The 20261-nt window shown below is 38.6% G+C and overlaps 1 long non-coding RNA gene across 1 annotated transcript in view; it reads right to left on the bottom strand.

Annotated features, from left to right (window-relative positions):
- LOC126267612 (uncharacterized) overlaps window positions 1-15522 on the bottom strand; it is a 35077-nt gene extending 19555 nt beyond the window's left edge. The window contains exon 1 of the long non-coding RNA XR_007549047.1: window positions 15123-15522. This is a non-coding gene — a long non-coding RNA (uncharacterized LOC126267612). The remainder of the gene's footprint in view (window positions 1-15122) is intronic.
- Window positions 15523-20261: the final 4739 nt, after the last annotated feature.

Raw genomic sequence — 20261 nt, 5'->3', positions numbered from 1 at the left:
TTGAGAATGACTGAGTGTGTTTCAGTTTACATTCAGCTTGCCACTAATTACAGAAAATGTAGACAAGACCTTAACAAAATTGTCTAAATATCCAGTTTCTGTACACATTTGTCTCAATAATTACCAACTTATCAAATGTTCTAATAAATATCATCACTCTGTTTCTGAGATGCACGCTGGATGTAGTAGTGTGATCTGCCACTACATAACAGCACAATATACAAGTGTCTTGGTTTCAATTGTTAATTTAAAACCGTTACTTCTAATGACAGAAACTTTTAATGTTAATAATGATTATGTATCAACATTAATTACATTCAATTAAGTAGTTTTTTCAGGGCATAACATTTCTGTCAATGGGTGCAAACTATAATGACAGAAAACTTGTCCACTGTACAAGAGGGATCAGATCTAGAGAAACAGTTGACTGGTCTGAAGAAGACTGGGAAATAATAAAGTTAACAAATGAGATGGGAATTAGAAAAGCTGACAATGTAACAGAAGACGAAAGAAATGTCTGAAATTTAGCTGCAGAAGGGCACTGAGCAAACACAATGACTACAGATGAAAATTAATGTTGGACCAGAAATCAAACTCAGGTTTCCTACTTCTTGGAAATGGTCACCTTTAATGTCTCGGGTATCCAAGTGCATCCCACATGTGATCCAAATCTTCATATGCTACACACTACAGAGTACTGCCCCCAACCGTTAATCTACTTTCTCGCAGCCTAACTGTATTCTCGCAAGGGCAGCCTAACTGTATTCTCGCAAGGGCTCAGATGCTGTTGTGCATCCACGCTGAAATATCGCAATGCCATCATGTGGCACCCCCCCCCCCCCCCCCCACACACACACACACAGTCAGACATGCATTTCTGAAAGAACAGACATCATACATACTATATAATGAAACAAAAGTACAGCTATGCTTTTGGACGGAATGAAAACAGCTCGGTTATACAAAGGGCAATGATATACCAGTGAAAACAGAGAAACTGTAAATCCCATTTTAAATGAAGCCCAATTTAAATCAAAAGCAGGTTACTATACAGTTTTTTATATGGCTGGAGTGGAAAAGGTAGTGTATGAGATTGTTTTAGACATATGAAATAAAGAGCTAAAGTTATCAGATCTTGCAGTGCAGTTACAGAATGAGGACAGGTTATAGTACTCCTCCGAAGGACACCAATTATCAAGAATTCAATGAATAAATCAAAGTGTGTAGAAATCATGTTGTCAGTCTAGTAACATCCATTCACAACTGGGCGTATGAAAGACTCATATGATGATAAAATCCAGTTTTACACATATTTTATGCAAGAATTCATTCTTAATCTCGAGTCTTGTAGTCATCTTGGTCAATGGAGCTATTATTATTATTATTATTATTATTACTATTTTATATCTCATTTCTGTGCCTGTTGACTGTGTGGCACTTCAACTACAGGGTATTCCACCCTGTGCTTACCAGTATCATATTTACATCATAGAAGTAAAGACTGAGGACTAAAGACTGGACTAGAGCTTTTAGTTTAGGTGGAAATAAATTCAGAAAAATATTTACATCACACATATGCGAGAGTGAGATATCCTGCGCGCTACAATAATTTCTTCTTTCCACTTTAGGTGAGGTGATGCCAACTTATTTTACTTTGTTTACAGTTGCTGCTAGATGGCTATCAAGGAATAAGGGAGCAATGGTTTCATGAAAAATTTGCTGATCATCTTCCATTACTGTATTGCAATCATCTGTGAAACTTTTGGGCTTAAATTAAAAAGTAGAGTTTTTCCACTCTGAGGATGATGAAAAATGATCATCTGTATTACTAAGTGACTGTCCCAGAAACTGGTACTTATTGCAGCTTGCCTATCTAATGGCTTCCAGGGGGAAAGAAAAGGAAAAAAAAAAAAAATTATTGTTTTCAGTACTTCACGTAATTATTGACCGAATTTTAACTTTTAACACAATAAGACAAATAGTACAGTTTGAAATTTTCTGTGGGTGTGTTTCGAGGCAGCGTAACTGATGTCATGCAGATACTCAGACTTTTTACACAGAATGTTAAACCTTTATGAAATTCTCTCACTGACACTCCACCACAAAATAATGAAAGAAAAAAAGGTTTATTGCATACTACATTTTTGCTGTTCATGCCATCAAACTTCATCATGCATGCACAATGTTTCAATTCAATACTTTTTTTACTATAAACTCTATTTGCAGCAAACTTTGCCAGCAGTTTCTAAATATATCACTTAATGTACACACAAAATTATATCATTGTACAGCACACAGTTCTTGAGATGTGACATCATAAACATTTATATGCCTGGAAAACCAACTTTTGCCTAAAATGAAGTGCAAATTATCCACACTATATTCATCCAGTGTCATAATGAGAACACTTGGAAACTTTCTTTCAACAGACTAATTGTAACTTCGAACCATTCCTTGAGTTTTTCTCGCTTGCAAGCTTAAAGTCAAATATTTAAAAAAATAACTCATCTGTGAAGTAATCAGGCATTTGAAGTTGTTCTATACATGGGAGCTTGATTCTTTAAAGAATCACTGTTTAATGTTTCATACCTGATATATGATGTGGTAGAAGCAATGTTTTTAGTACTGGCATTGTCATCGGGATATAAATGACAGTTACAAAATGTAACCCAGATGAAACGAAACTGATATACACAGAGAAAAGCAGCACACACACACTGAAAATTAAGGGATTTATGAGAGCAGGTTTCCATGATGACTTCTCTGGCCTGCAGCTAATTCACTGATACATAATTTCTGGCAGTTGTCCAAATGTATTACAATGGGAAATTCAGCATTTTTATTTTAATTAATAATACATCTAAATTAACACTATCAAAATCCTTGCTGGGATCCAACACTGTTAAAACAGTCACTAGATGTCTGTCCATAGCTTGTTTGATGCCATATGACATTTTGATTAATGTAAATGGCGTGTGTGGTAGTTGCACAAGACTGATTGCTATTTATCATAAATATTATATTTTTTTAGGTAGTCCATCAGCTGTTCATGAATGACGTACTCTACGGCCTTAGATACTGCACATATGATGAGTCTAGTCACATGATCATTTGGTTTTTCATTCTTGGGTACTGGTTGAATTAAGCTGTTTGAAATCAGTAGTGTATATAATGCTAATTGTAGATGTATGTAAGAACCAGAATAATTATGTCAAAACTGTTGTTAATCATACCTATGCTGCTCCTAAATTACCTACTGCATCAACCGAGACTTCCAATACATCTTTCACTAATACGTGTACTGAAAAATGTTTTAACAGGTACATATCTGTCGCAAGGCCACTCCTTATGGCAGTCTCCTTACCACAGCTTGATATTTGCCTGGAGTGTTGAAAGCAGTTAAACTGGTCTGCCTTCCCTAAGCCGAAGTTGCACAGTTTATTCGACATTTATGCTGGATTTGACTCAGTACAACAGGATGCTACTGCACACAGTTTCCTTCACTTTTTCCACGTCTTATTTTACATACCTCATAAGGTACATCAACAAAAGCAAAACGAGGATAATGGAATGTAGTCAAATTAAGTCGGGTGATGCTGAGGGAATTAGATTAGGAAATTAGACACTTAAAGTAGTAAACGAGTTTTGCTATTTGGGGAGCAAAATAACTGATGATGGTCGAAGTAGAGAGGATATAAAATGTAGACTGCCAATGGCAAGGAAAGCGTTTCTGAAGAAGAGAAATTTGTTAACATCGAGTATAGATTTAAGTGTCAGGAAGTCGTTTCTGAAAGTATTTGTATGGAGTGTAGCCATGTATGGAAGTGAATCGTGGACAATAAATAGTTTGGAGAAGAAGAGAATAGAAGCTTTCGAAATGTGCTACAGGAGAATGCTGAAGATTAGATGGGAAGATCACATAACTAACGAGGAGGTATTGAATAGGATTGGGGAGAAGAGAAGTTTGTGGCACAACTTGACTAGAAGAAGGGATCGGTTGGTAGGACATGTTCTGAGGCATCAAAGGATCACCAATTTAGTACTGGAGGGTAGCGTGGAGGGTAAAAATCATAGGGGGAGACCAAGAGATGAATACACTAAGCAGATTCAGAAGGATGTAGATTGCAGTAGGTACTGGGAGATGAAGCAGCTCGCACAGGAAAGAGTGGCATGGATAGCTGCATCAAATCAGTCTCAGGACTGAAGACCACAACAACAACAACAAGGTCCAGAGTCTTGCTTATTCATCACCTGTTGTTCCACGGCCAGCCAATGAGCAGGGGCTCTCTTTAATTTGACTGAATGCCGAGAAAGATGTTTATCATAAAATGTATTTGTAGTTGAGACTTACTTCTAGCAGCCTGTATAGTGTACATTAAAAACATGACATGAGCCTCACACAATAGGTTGTTATTGCTGAGAAGGAAGAGGTGGGAGAATGATTGTTGAAAAGCTGAGTTAACCATTAAATGACTGTGCTGCACATACAAGAATAAAACCAAATTTTAAAGTCTGACTTAATTATTAACAATTAGGAAAAGACAGACTGCTACTTATCATAAAGAAGACATGTCAAGTTGCAGACAGGCACAGTTGAAAGACAATTACTTAAAGTGTTTGGATACAGCCATCATCAATAAAATAGACACGCACATGACTGCCAACTCCAGCATCTTGGGTTGGAATACAACTATCAGTCTGTCTTTTCCTACAATGTTGATATTCCTACCTGATGTTTCCAGTGTTTGATCAATCATGGATGTAATGAATAGTTTTCTTTTTTCATTCTTGCAGACAATACAGCAGTTCTGGTAGTAATATGTAAAATGCACAACCAGGCGTAAAAAGCTGGTTTGTTGTGCTGACAGCCTTATGTACATCTGATCAGTTGTCGGAATATCAAAACCTTAAATATTATTGTTGCTGTGTCTTTAGTTTACCAGCTCACGTACCGAGAGATGATTGACTGTGGATGTATTGTATCAGATGCTTGAACAAATTGGAATAAATCTCCACAGTTTGTTTGAAGTTTACCACAAAAACATATATATAACCTAGTTCCTTTCCTACACTTTCAGTGCTATCCACAAGAATGGCTAAAACTAGGTAGTTAGGCATATAGTAACATCATCTGTCATAATATAGTACAACAATCAAACCAACTGATTACAAGCAAATATTTCTCACTGGTTTATAATGGTGTATCACTCATTCAACTCAATCATAATCAGTTCTTCATCCCACTCTTGCCAGTAGTACTACTTATTTAATTCTGTAACCATGAACAGGACACAAAAATCAAGCACGAGAGTACTAGTAATAAAAATCTTTATTATCACTACATGGATTTCTGCCTGAACAACAAGTTCTTGCCTCCAATGTATAGTAATTGGTAAGTTATATGCAGTGTTATATAAAATTTTATTTTTAAACTAAAAAAAAGTGTCCTTAAAAATTATGTTGTGAAGTATCTTTACCCATTATTTTTCTTGTATTTGATGCTTAAGAATCTTCATCTATGCTTTAATATGATGTATCAGGTGACATTCAGGCCCATTGCATTCCTCTTACTTGCCTCTAAACTTCATCACAATGCATATCCCTATCTTGAATGTACTGCCACTTACATAATTGTCAAATAGACCATGACTTCACAAAGATTTGTATCAGTTTTTGACTTCATTTGTTTATAGTTTTTCAAATGAAATTAAGATTCTGAAGGGAAAATGTGATAATCAGTTACGATACGAAATTACGTATCAGGGAGAATAAATTAGAACTTTGCAGTTCGCCGATGACATGGTAATTCTGTCAGAGGTGGCTAAGAACTTAGAAAAGCAGATGAAAAGACTGGATAGTGACTTCAAGTGAGATAAGATGAACATCAATTAAAGTAAAACAAGAACAATGGAATGTAGGAAGGATTTTCTAAAGGTATTTGTCTGCAGTGTTGCCTTGTATGTAAGTGAAATGCGAACACCAAGCAATTCAGACAAGATGGTGATAGAAACTTTTGAAATGTGGTGCTATAGAATAATTCCAAAGATTAGGTGGATAAATCAAATAACCAATGAGCAGGAACTGAATTGAATTGGGGAAATTTATGGCTCAACTTGACAATCAGACTGAAGCCCACCACAAAAACAGGTGAAAGGACATAATTCTGTTTAAAAAGGTAATATAGTATACGGCAAACCTGACAATGCATTTTTAATGTTCTCTTACACACCTTTTTTTAGCCCAACCAGATAAATTTAAATGGGATGCAGTCCAAAGTACTGAAACTTTTTGTACATATTATCTCTTCTGCAATTTCAAGCGAAATGTGGAACACTGTTATGCACCGATAAGCAAAAGCGTTTTACAGATTTAGCAATGATCATCAGTCCAATCATGACAAGATACAACAGGGAAATTTTAAAATGCCAGACTCTACAAAATCCAATTACAGCCATACTTGTTCTTGTATTTACTGTGGGCACAAGGCAGTTGTATTCTGAATTCTGAGGCAAACTATTACTTTAATTGTAATTTGATGTATGTTAAGTTCTATACAATAACATTCAGATAAGGTAAGAGCCTGAATGACTGCTTGGTGACATTTGTGAGGCATCACTTAGTAACCTATTGTCATGATGATGTTTTCATCATTTTGGGTTGTTACAAAACAAATACTGACAATTGGGCAGATTTATTCAATCTACTAGTTTAAGATGAATACTGAATGCTGAAATTGTATGCCACCTACAGTGCGACTCAACACATACGACAAGTGTTCAAAAGAAAATAATAAATTTTACCTGTCTTCTCCAGAAGTGTAAAACATAATGTCCCACATTCAAAACTGTTGGGCACAATACGGTAATCCTGCATAGATGTCCTGGGCAAGATCCGGTCACAAATTATGCTTTCTCTCTCTGCACAACATTACATCAAACCCCCACTATATACAGGGTGTTACAGAAAGGTATGGCCAAACTTTCAGGAAACATTGCTCACACACAAAGAAAGAAAATATGTTATGTGGACATGTGTCTGGAAACGCTTATTTTCCATGCTGTACTTCCTCGATTCACCGCCAGTTGGCCCAATTGAAGGAAGGTAATGTTGACTTCGGTGCTTGTGTTGACATGCGAGTCATTGCTCTACAGTACTAGCATCAAGCACATCAGTACGTAGCATCAACAGGTTAATGTTCATCACGAACGTGGTTTTGCAATCAGTGCAATGTTTACAAATGCGGATTTGGCAGATGCCCATTTGATGTATGGATTAGCCTGGGGCAATAGCCGTAGCGCGGTACGTTTGCATCGAGACAGATTTCCAGAACGAGAGTGTCCTGACAGGAGACGTTCGAAGCAATTGATCAGCGTCTTAGGGAGCACGGAACATTCCAGCCTATGACTCGCGACTGGCGAAGACCTAGAATGACGAGGACACCTGCAATGGACGAGACAGTTCTTTGTGCGGTTGACAATAACCCTAATGTCAGCGTCAGAGAAGTTGCTGCTGTAGAAGGTAACATTGACCACGTCACTGTATGGAGAGAGCTACGGGAGAACCAGTTGTTTCCGTACAATGTATAGTGTGTGCAGGCACTATCAGCAGCTGATTGGCCTCCACGGGTACACTTCTGCGAATGGTTCATCCAACAATGTGTCAAACCTCATTTCAGTGCAAATGTTCTCTTTACAGATGAGGCTTCATTCCAACATGATCAAATTGTAAATTTTCACAATCAACATGTATGGGCTGAATTGAATCCGCACGCAATTGTGCAATCACGTCATCAACGCAGATTTTCTGTGAATGTTTGGGCAGGCATTGTTGGTGATGTCTTGATTGGGCCCCATGTTCTTCCACCTACGCTCAATGGAGCACGTTATCATGATTTCATATGGGATACTCTACCTTTGCTGCTAGAACATGTGCCTTTACAAGTACAACACAACATGTGGTTCATGCACGATGGAGCTCCTGCACAATTCAGTCTAAGTGTTCGTACGTTTCTCAACAACCGATTGGGTGAACGAGGGATTGGTAGAGGCGGACCAATTCCATGGCCTCCACACTCTCCTGACCTCAACCCTCTTGACTTTGATTTATGGGGGCATTTGAAAGCTCTTGTCTACGCAACCCTGGTACCAAATGTAGAGACTCTTCATGCTCGTATTGTGGACGGCTGTGATACAATACGCCATTCTCCAGGGCTGCATCAGCACATCACGTATTCCACGTGACGAAGGGTGGATGCATGTATCCTCGCTAACGGAGAACATTTTGAACATTTCCTGTAACAAAGTGTTTGAAGTCATGCTGGTACCTTCTGTTGCTCTTTGCTTCCATTCCATGATTAATGTGATTTGAAGAGAAGTAATAAAATGAAATCTAACATGGAAAGTAAGCGTTTCCGGACACATGTCCACATAACATATTTTCTTTCTTTGTGTGTGAGGAATGTTTCCTGAAAGTTTGGCCATATCTTTTTGTAACACCCTGTATGCAAACTATTCTAGTATACACTGGAAAAAAAGGCATGCATGCATGCATCCATCAAAATGAGGTGACTACAGCTGACACTAGTTAAATATCTGTTCTAGCAATCCAATACTCAAAGCTATATATTAAAGGTTTTGTTATTAAATTAAACTTACGAAAATCTCCTGAAATTTCAAACAAGTACAGTGTTTTTGCATGTGTTTCAGCTTTTTAATTTGAACAATCATCACATGTGTTATCCATTATCAAAGTCTTATAACTGCTTATGCTGAAATTGAGGAAAAATGTAAACAAGCGAATAACACACTTTAGAGGACAGCTCTACCTTTCACTATTTCCACCCTTTCACTTACAGAGTACTGTAACTTACAAATGCTTAAGAATTTTTTTTTTTCTAGCCCCACAGTTCTTGGCCATGTTTGTGAGTATATTGTTTTTAGATTTTTACCAACTGATGTAACTTTTCATATGTGCCACCTTGCAACTGAATAGTGTCAGAGGCTGATGAATGCACTGTTCCAGTGTTTGCATGTCTAGGATGGGCTCTGCATGCATGACTTCTTTCATGTGCCCCCACCGGTAGAAATCTAAAGGGTTCACATCCAGCTACTGGGTGGGTCATGTGACTGCACCACATCGTCCAATCCATCGGCACTTACAGATGCCAAGATGCCTCCAATGTAAATGCGGAAGTGAGCTGAAGCACCATCATGTAGTAGCCACATTACCCTTTGTACCACCGAAGGTATGTCTTCAGCAGGGAAGGTAGGGTCACCTGCAGGAAGTGCAGAAGTGCCAAGCCTGTGAGGTGTTTTGAAAGGGTGACTGGTCATAAGAGGTGTTTCCCAATATCACCCATCCACAGATTGAGGCTGAACCAGTGCTGATGGCCTCCTATCACCCTACCATAGGGATTTTGCACAGCCCACAGGTAGCTTCTGTGAAGATTCACGATATTGTCCCTTGTAAAGGTAGCCTCATTGCTGAATAAGATGGATGACATAAGTATTATTCCAATGTACTACTGAACCCACAGCCTCTACAGTACTCAGTGTACTTAAGACACATGTTACTTAGGCTGCATCAAACTATGGTTAATCACTTTCAAATTTGTACATAAGATTATACAAATAGCAGAAATGTCCTCTCAGAAAGCAAGCAGCCTATTTGCTATATAAAACTGAAAGGATAGGGGAAAAAAAGGGGGAGAGGATGTTGTAACAAACTGACAATTTGCAAAAAAACATTAAATTGTCTTCTTCCTTGTCTCTTAGGAGTAAGCTACCTAATATGGGTGCTACACTGTTCAGAACTTGACATTAGGTTTCCTAAATTCTTTCGACATGACCCACTGACAACAACCTACAAGGATGAAGGAAAAGTGGAAAGAGTGCACAGTAAGATAAAAGCACATGGTTGCAACACGATCCACAGAGAAGGTATACCTGAAAGCCCTTGGAGGTAGGAAGAGTCATCAGATTGACTTCAGTGTGATTACAAAAAGGCTTAGGAATCAAATAAGACACTGTAGAAGCTACCCTGGTCCAGACACTGGTACTGATTAGAAAATATTATCTGAAATTCGAAAGACTTAGGTGGAAACACTTTTAAAAACTTTTTGCAGGAAATACTGGAGACCTGGAATTGGAGAACACTGAGGAAATCGATCTGGAAGACTATATCTTGCACAATGTGTTCGTTCTTGCAGTCAGGCTGCTAAAACCTGTAAAAGCCACTTAAGTTGATGGTATACCAGAGGAACTCAAGGCTGCTGGAGAACAGCTGTGTAAACAACTGTTCTATACAAAAATGGGGAGCTCCCAACAGACTTCAAAAAATGTATCAGAGTGCCAATACCAAACAAACCATCTGCAAAGAGATGTGAACAATATAGGACCCTCATTTTGGTAACACATGCGTAAGATCTTAGCCTGTCATTCTAAGGTGGATACAAGGGCGGATAGATACAGCACTCATGGATGACCAGTTTCGTTTTAGAAGAGGCGTAGGAACATGAGAAGCAAGACACCTACTCGGCTTATGATTGATGCAGGAGGAAATACTAAAGAATGGTCAAGACACATATATTGCCTTCGTTGATGTAGAAAAAGCATCTGACAGGATAGACTGGTGGCAGTGTTTTAAGAACCTGAGAGAGATTGGCATAAACTACAAGGCAAGAAGATGCAGAGACTGTATAGAGAAGAGCTGACAGTCATAAGGTGCGGTGAACATCAAGAAGAAACTACTACTAGCTAGGAGGTATGACAGAGCTACTCACTGTCTCCCACCTTTTTGAGGAGATCGACAAAATGTATGATGAGATAGAAGAGATTATTCAGATAGTTAGGGGAGCTAAAAATTTAATATTCATGAGGACTGGAATTCAATAGTAGGAAAAGGAAGAACAGGAAAAGTAGTAGGTGAATATAGACTGCATGAAAGGAATGAAAGAAGAAGCCGCCTGGTAGAATTTTGCACAGAGCATAATTTAATCAAAGCTAAGACTTTATTTAAGAATCATAAGAGAAGGCTATACACGTGGATGAGACCTAGAGACACTGGAAGGTTTCAAATTGGTTATATAATGATTAGACAGAGATTTAGGAACATGATTTTAAATTGCAGGTCATTTGCAGGGGCAGATTTGGACTCTTGACCACAATTTATTGGTTATGAACTGCAAATTAAAACTGAAGAAACTGGAAAAAGACAGGAATTTAAGGAGATGGTACCTGAATACGCTGAAAGAACCAAAAATTGGAGGGAGTTTCAGGGGAGCATTAGGGAACGATTGATAAGAATGGGGAAGAGGAATACAGTAGAAGAAGAATGCATCGCTTCGAGGGATGAAATAGTTAAGGCAGCATAGGACCAAGTAGGTGAAAAGATGAGGGCTAGTAGAAATCCTTGGGTAACACAAGAGATATTGAATTTAGTTGATGAAAGGAGAAAATATAAACACGCAATAAATGAAGCAGGCGAAAGGGAATACAAATGTCTAAAAAATGAGACCGACAGGAAGTGCAAAATGGCTAAGCAGGAATGGGCAGAGGACAAATGTAAGGATGCTGAAGCATATATCGCTAGGGGTAAGATAGATACTGCATACATGAAAATTAAAGAGACCTTTGGAGAAAAGAGAACCACCTGTACGAATATCAAGAGCTCAGATAGAAAACCAGTTCTATGCAAAGAACAGAAAGCAGAAAGGTGGAAGCAGTATACAGAGGGCCTATACATGGACTATGTACTTGAGGGAAATATTATGGAAATGGAAGAGAAAGATGAACTGTGTGAAGAATTTGACAAAGCACTGAAAGATTTAAGTCGAAAGAAGGCCTCAGGTGCAGACAGCATTCTGTTACAGCTGTAAGAGAGCCAGCCATAACAAAATTCTTCCATCTTGTGAGCAAGATGTACGAGATGTGCAAAACATCCTTACACTTCAAGAAGAATATAATAATTCCAATTCCAAAGAAAGCAAGTGCTGACAAGTGTGAAAATTACTGAACTATCAGTTTAATAAGTCACAGATGCAAAATACTAACACAAGTCCTTTACAAAGGAAATGAAAAACTGGTAGTAGCAGACCTTGGGGCAGATCAGTTTGGATTCTGGACAAATGTAGGATCACACAAGGCAGTGCTGATACTATGACTTCTCACAGAAGATAGGTTAAGGAAAGACAAACCTATGTTTATAGCATTTGTAGACTCAGAGGAACTTTCATAATGTTGACTGGAATACTCTGTTTCAATTTCTAAAGGTGGCAGGGGTAAAACACAGTGAGTGAAAGCCTATTTACAATTTGTACACAAACCAGAACGTAGTTACAAGAGTCAAGGGGCATGAAAGGGAAGCAGTGGCTGAGAAGGGAGTGAAATGGGGTTGTAGGCTATCCCCGATGTCATTCAATCTGTATATCGAGCAAGCATTAAAGGAAACAAAAGAAAAATTTGGAGCAGGAATTGAAGTCCAGGGAGGAGAAGTAAAAACTATGAGGTTTGCTGATGACATTCAAATTCTGTACACAACAGCAAAGGACTTGGAGAAACAGTTCAACGGAATGAACAGTATCTTGACAGGACAATATAAGATGACCATCAACAAAAGCAACATGAGGATAACGGATGTAATCGAATTAAATCAGGTGATGCTGAGGGCATTAGATTAGGAAATGAGACACTTCAAATAGTAAATGAATTTTACTATTTGGGAAGTAAAACAACTGATTATGGTCAAAGTAGGAAGCATATAAAATGTAGCCTGGCAATAGCAAAAAACGTGTTTCTAAAGAAGAGGAATTTGTTAACATCAAGTATAGATTTAAGTGTCAGGAAGCCCTTTCTGAAGGTATTTGTATGGAGAGTAGCCAAATATGGAAGTGAAACAAGGACGATAAACAGTTCAGACAAGATGAGAATAGAAGCTTTTGAAATGTGGTGCTACGGAGTATGCTCAAAATCAGATGGGTAAATCACATAACTAATGAGGAGTTCGGGTTGACGGAGGAGATAGAGAAGATCCAAAGGAGAGCGGCGCGTTTCGTCACAGGGTTATTTGGTAACCGTGATAGCGTTATGGAGATGTTTAGCAAACTCAAGTGGCAGACTCTGCAAGAGAGGCACTCTGCATGGCGGTGTAGCTTGCTCGCCAGGTTTCGAGAGGGTGCGTTTCTGGATGAGGTATCGAATATACTGCTTCCCCCTACTTATGCCTCCCGTGGAGATCACGAATGTAAAATTAGAGAGATTCGAGCGCAAACGGAGGCTTTCAGACAGTCGTTCTTTCCGCGAACCATACGCGACTGGAACAGAAAAGGGAGGTAATGACAGTGGCACGTAAAGTGCCCTCCGCCGCACACCGTTGGGTGGCTTGCGGAGTATGAATGTAGATGTAGGTACTGAATAGAATTAGGGGGAAGAGAGCTTTGTGTTATAACTGACAAAAAGAAGGGATTGGTTGGTAGTGCACATCCTGAGGCATCAGGGGATCACCGGTTTAATACTGGAGGGAAGAGGAGGAAGTGGGGAGGGGGTGTTAAAATCGTAGAGGGAGACCAAGAGATGAACACAGTAAGCAGTCTCAGAGGGAAGTAGGTTGCAGTAGTTAATTGGAGATGAAGAGGCTTGCACAGGACAGATTAACGTGGAGAGCTGCATTAAACTATTCTTTGACTGACGAGCACAACAACAACAACAACACTGAGAGGGCAAAAGATGAAGCTAGGGAGAAACTAATGGCTGTAGGAGGAGTTAGAATTCATGTCAAGAAAACAGACATGCTGAGATTTGCTGATGGCATCACAGTGTTGAGTGAAGATGCAGAACAACCAGAAGTGATGCTGGTTCATATGGAAACCACACTTAGATCTTCCTATAAGATGAAAATTAGTAAATCAGATCATGGAGGAGACCAGGTGCATTACCTATACCTCTCTGGGGCCAAAGACGGAAACAAATGGCAAACTACTGCTAACCAAACTAATGGTTTAAGACATAAGAAGAGTTCATTTAAATAACGTATGGTGATATATAGGCCTAATGCATACCCTATAGTAAGTGATAAATACTCTAAAGTCTGGCCCCAAAAGCAGACAGCCAACTAATGCTACATTTTGCTCTTTTCACCACTTGCTTGCCATGTAAGCCTCCATGTTCTTATACTTCACGTCATAGAAGTGTGTGAAAGAAGTTCTTAGGCACAGCTTCATTACATGACATATTCATGTAGCTCCATTACATGCTGCAGTTCTGCATTCCACAAAAAGAAAGGAAAAAGTTCAAATCTAAACTGTCTCAATATCTAAAGTTCATGACACAATCTGGTACAATGACAATTACAAAAGAACTAGTATCTCTGGGGGAGGGGGAGGGAGAGGGAGAGAGATCCTACAGTATCATCGCTTAAGTGGTGCTTAAACAAATAATTTCTTAACTGAGTCGACAAAACAAAATGCAATGAATTGAGCACTATAGATGGTAATGGATTTGTTTGCTCAATATTAATTGAATGTCAGTCAACTGTACTGATCATACATTCACAACGAAAGTACACGACATACAGAAGTATGTAAAAAACAGATTTTTCCTGTTCCACCAATGAATGTAATAAGCAGTGCACATAACAGTATCCACAGAACATTGCCAAGTTCTGTGCGACTTAATCACTTGGAAGTACGGGATGCACATACAGGGTAAATGGTATATTGTATTTATTCAGGAATAACAGAAAAGTAAGATTTTTTTATATTCAGTAATTTAAGATGCAGCAAAGGGAGATACTAAACACTTGTTTCATGGTAAGTGAATGCTGTTTTTGTATGATGTGATACATCTTTCAGTTTTAAGATGATGTATAGGCCTACTATACAAAAAAAAAAAACATCTGTTGTATAGTTAATGAGGTGTACATAACTGATCTTCCAATAAGGAAATGACATATAAACTTCAACTAGAGAAATATACATAATTGCAATGGTTCTCTCAAAACTCTTCGCAGTGTATAATTACACAGTGTACCATTAAAATTAAACATACCTGAGTACCAAAATAATAAAAGTGTAGCCTTTAACCCTACTTTTTGGTCAGTTATGTTCGTTTAGTATATACAAATCTAACCTGATATATTGAAAGGCGAGTACTAATTAGAGCGCTGGACGTTTTGCAATGGGAATGAATGTCTTTCCAGGCTGTTCTAGATGTTTCAACCACTTTCACAACTGCAGGCACTCACAACTTTAACATTGCAATCACGTAAACAATGAAGACCTGGATTTACGTCAGAAAACTAATCGACATACGCTCGGAAAATTGTGTAGTTCATCTATCTGTTGGAAACACTGTTGCTGTAATTTCTTGTTACTGCAGAAAAATTATTCGATTTGATATCCTGTATCAAACGATATGATGATTAGTTTCGATTCAAAGCTCAAGAAAATCGTATTTTAAGTTGCCCACACAATCCTTCATAACCAAACCTGGTTTCTCCTCACTAGGCGCCGAGTTACGAAGTGCACCAACAGATAGCTCTGCAAATGCTTTTCGGTAAAATATTACTATTCTAGTCATTCAGTGACCTATTTAACAATACCAATTAAAACTCCTTAATCAAGAGAGTATCTGAGCGAAATCTTCGTTGAAAGTAATTCTCCTATGCCGTTATGTCTTGTATCTGGTGCTGTAATTTCACTTTTCCTCTTACTTAAGTTTTTGTTGGGCATCTCCGGACGAGCATTAACTTCGCTCAGAATTCAAAATTTACTTTACGCATAGGCTTAATGTGGACCGTTATGGAACACTAATTAATTCTGGAAAACACAGATAATTGTAGGAAAGACATACAATCTTCAAAAAGGAATGTCAACACAAATTAACTGCGTTATAATAAAGGAGCTCACTTGACTTCGGAACCATGTCTGAATGCAAAGTGTAAGTGAAGTGTCCTAGAGACCTACATTTATCCTCTCTCCACTTTTTTAAATATTACGTAACGAAGAATATTTTAGTGAAAATTTTGCGTCGGAGACATTTTTGAGAGCTTCCTGAAGCTCAAGAACAAGAGAACGTTGTTCAACATAGTGCAGTTACTGGTCAAAACATGCATGAGGAGACTGCTACTAGGCCTATGAGCGTTCCGAGCTCCGTTGCCGCTACGACTACACAGTCCACAGCTACGGACCACAATTCAGCCGAGCTACAAGTGTCATATTCTTCAAGCTCTGCAGGTAATTTCAAGATCTCTCGTAAACCTTGACGCCGTGTTTCACAGTAGTCCGTCCTATTTAATTTGGCGGTTCTGTGTCGTGACACCGTTGTGAAATTGTTTACAAAGTGACCTGTTTATAAAATGTCTAATTAACAAGTGTGACTACTTTTATGGATATTTGGGTATCTTGCACACAGATAAACCGAAACTTATAACAGCTTTCTAGGATATCACATTTCCAGCAGAAAAAAATGTATAACGCTTGAAATATTTTCTTAATTTACGCCACCACATTTTGAAACGAAGTCCTGTAAAGCAAAACATTTGCACGTACTATGTGTTGTACTTCTTAGTGTGTACAAACGCTAACGAAAAGCGAAGCCGGAACTGGCGATTTGAGCGTGTTAGTAGGACATGCCGTGCGAAAGGAAGAGTTGAGGCAGGTTATGTGACTGCGCGAAAGTGGTTTCTTTCAGCGAAAGTAAAACGTTCATGTCCTTCGATATTACATCAGTTACTTTCATTGTCACGGATCGTAGACATTAAAAACAGTTTGCGAACTGCATAATCAGAGCGCTGTCAGCTACAAGCATATGCTTAAGTCTTATCAGTGAACGTTTTATCTGCAGAGCGCAAATGTGGCACAGTATAAAACTGTGCCATTGTGTTAGTAGTATCCGATCAATTATAGGTGCAAACAACTCTACATCATGCAGCTGTACTGGTAATATGTTGCTGAAGTTTGAGGTATCCCTCTTGATTTTAACAGTATCATTACAAAAATAAACTGTAGATAGAAAAGACAATGCATAACACACATCAGCTTTGTTTGCATTTGTGGAAAGAAATAGTGCGATTTTCTCAAGTGTCGAACTAGTAGAAGTCATCTGCGCATGCGTTGCTTATTAATTTTCTTCGTGCATTCCACATATTTCACGAAATCACACTGAATATGAAATGATACAATAAGGTTACCACAGCTTTACGTTAGTCCACACAAAAATAATATGGATATCAATATACATTAATTTGCCATTCCAGGTGGGCGTGGAAAAGAAGATGCTTAGTAAACTCGTGTAAAACGCCAAAAGAAAATCAGAAGTGAATAAGTGTATAGGTATTGGAATTTGCTTTGCAGCAGAAATTTATCGTAACATGCGCAGGAGAAACATGTCAGCTGTATTAGAATGCATGGGATTTGTATTATTGGAATGAAGTAAACATACAATTATATTAGTGTGCAAACAGAAGAATTGTGTCACATGATATACGGTACGAATCCAATTTCGCCTTTACGTATGTATCGTTCAGAACGTCAGAATAATCATCGAGATGTGACGACTGTAATTATTTCACTATTATTGGTAATAAAAACATCGAGCTGCCTGTTTTAATTTGCTAAGCGCGTTGTGCTTTATCGCGCCTCCTTGGTGGTGTTTTGTTTTAGACGGGCAATAAAAAATAGTTTCCATTCCTTCGTGCCGTCATGCTACTTGACACGTCGTCGAGCGTATAAAAGTATCTGAAATCTAAAGGTCACTCACTATAAATCACATGTAGATTACCGCCAAATGTACTCAGTACTTAACGTGCGGATTTGGTATTCCTCTTAGATGAATGATTACCATGTTCAGGAGAACTATATATAACGCTTTTAAGACTATGTTAATTTGAAGACAGTCGCCAAACATTTGAAGTTACAGAAACTATTTACAGTTAATAAGTATTTAAAACTGCTGAAGGCGTCTGTAGTTGGTGGGATTACAGAAATAGCTGGAAATCTGTATGTCGAAGAATACGAAATAAAAACTGTTTGAAATACAGTAATGTTGCATGAAGCGTGCCGTAAACGAGCCAACTGTAGGTAGAAACATTCAGGAACATCACACCCACGAAATATTATATATATTTACACCGATTAATTTGTTTGAAATGTGTTAACGCAAATGATTATAGCGTGTTGGTAGAGCTTGTCATGACTTCGTTGTGTGCTATTTTGGCTGTAGCAAAGAAACAAATTTTAAGTTTTACTGATGGCCCATGAGTCATCAACAGCGATGCAGTCTTGCTTTTTATTACAGGTACTGGTTTCTTCGCCGGATTAATGCCGATTAAGTATGTTTTACTGGAAAATTTGTTCATTCGAAGGCATACGAAGTCGAATGATTGAGATTATTTCCAAAGAGGAGCTTCTGCCCAGATATTTTATTAGGTCAAGTGGATGTGCAATGGAAAAGTTGAAGCAACGGTTTTGGATCATCCGCCATTGTAGTAAACGCCATAACCAGCAAGTTTCGTCAAAAATAAATGGATAAAAATGCTTTACCAGTGTTTTTATTTTCTTACCGCTAAGTGGTTAATCTAAATAAACCTTTACACTCAAAGAGATCAGCGTAAATTATTTTAATGTACATAAACCAGTGACGTGAATTATGGTTTTATTGACGAGACGGCCCGTAAAAGAGGTGGCGGTGTAGCACAAATTAAAGCAGTAACAACAGATAAGTAAACATTATGCTCAGATCGCACGTGGATTCCACGTGAGACTACGACGGGAGCAGCAAGGCAGCCACGTGTTGAACAAAGCTGCGTAGTGCGGTTGCCACCTGTTGAGTAGCCGCGTCGCTGTTACGCACACTCGTCCCTGTGCGTTAAGATTGTCGAAGTTTTCCTCTTTATTGGTCTCGTTAATAGAATATTATAAAAGCCAGCGACTGAGTTATGAAGCATCACATTGCTCAGAATATAACTTAGTGATTCGGGATATTTAGCCTTTGAAAGAAGGAATGGTGGTAGGTACAGTTTTCTTGAACAATTACACTGTGCCGATGAGCGTATCTACGTCTATATTCCGCAATATGCGTATAGTAAGTGGTAGTGGGTCCTTCTGGTGCCACTGCCATTGTCCCCCCTTTCCTGTTCTACACACAAATAGTGCATAACAAGAGCAACTGTTGTTTCGGCGTTTATAATCCTCTGAGAGCTGGACGTGCATCGATAAAGTCATAACGACGTTTGTTTCCTCCTTTCAATAACCATGTCAATTACCATCAAAATATTCTATTCATTTACACATAATTTTGTCACTTTCACTGACACTCATGTTTTGTTTGATACTTTCTTCAGATGATAGAAGCGGTATGAATATCGGTGTGGTTTACTATTACAATTCCAAGAGCATACTTTCCTAAAGGGGCCAACCAACAAGTTGTTTTCTACATGTGTGTCACGCAAAAAGACCGTAAGGTAAAAATTATATGTATTCGAGCTCATACAGATTCGTAACTAGTCATTCTTCCCTCAAACCATTCGCAACCGGCATGTTAAACGGGGTAAGTGTTGACAGTGGAGCACAAAGCACCCTCTGCCACACACCGTAAGATGGCGTGTGGGTTATAGATTTCGATTTAGATGATAGGTTTCTACATGAATAGCTTTGACACTGGACGATATTGGGTGCAAATCCATTGTCGAATGCTGCATGTACTGTATATACACCTTTCGTTTGTGTGTTCGTTGTCCCTCACAAAACGCGGCGGTTTTAACGATGGTACAGCATGCAAATATACACGAGATGGTACAGCATGCAAATATACACGAGATCAGCAAGCAAATTGAATCATGAAAGTTAATTGCACAAATAGAGTAAAAATTAAGGGTTGCCCAACTAGCAGTAGCAAGCTGCACTTAGGTGCACGAGAAGGTGCAGAGGGGGAAAATTGGATAAGAGTTGGGGACGTGTGAGTGACAGTTACAAACCTGAAATGGAGATGGGCTGGGGCGTAAGTGAGGCGAATTGACAGTTGAACTAAGGAAAGTCCTTGTTGGATGCCTCTGCAGGAAAAGACCTAGATGACGGCCTAATGGAAGATGGCTTGAGGACGTAAAGAAACAAGCGAGGAAAGCTTGGATGCTAAAATCTGAAGATCGTTATGTATGGAGAGGTCTGGAAAAGACCTTTGCCCAACACTCGATAAATGGCTGATGATAATGATAATGTTGTTGTTGTTGTTGATGATGATGATGATGATGATGATGATGATGATGATGAT

This window comes from Schistocerca gregaria, chromosome 1 (genome assembly GCF_023897955.1).
Source record: "Schistocerca gregaria isolate iqSchGreg1 chromosome 1, iqSchGreg1.2, whole genome shotgun sequence".
Classification (NCBI taxonomy): domain Eukaryota; kingdom Metazoa; phylum Arthropoda; class Insecta; order Orthoptera; family Acrididae; genus Schistocerca; species Schistocerca gregaria.
Note: the sequence above shows the minus strand (reverse complement) of the source record. Positions and strands in the feature narration are given on the sequence as shown.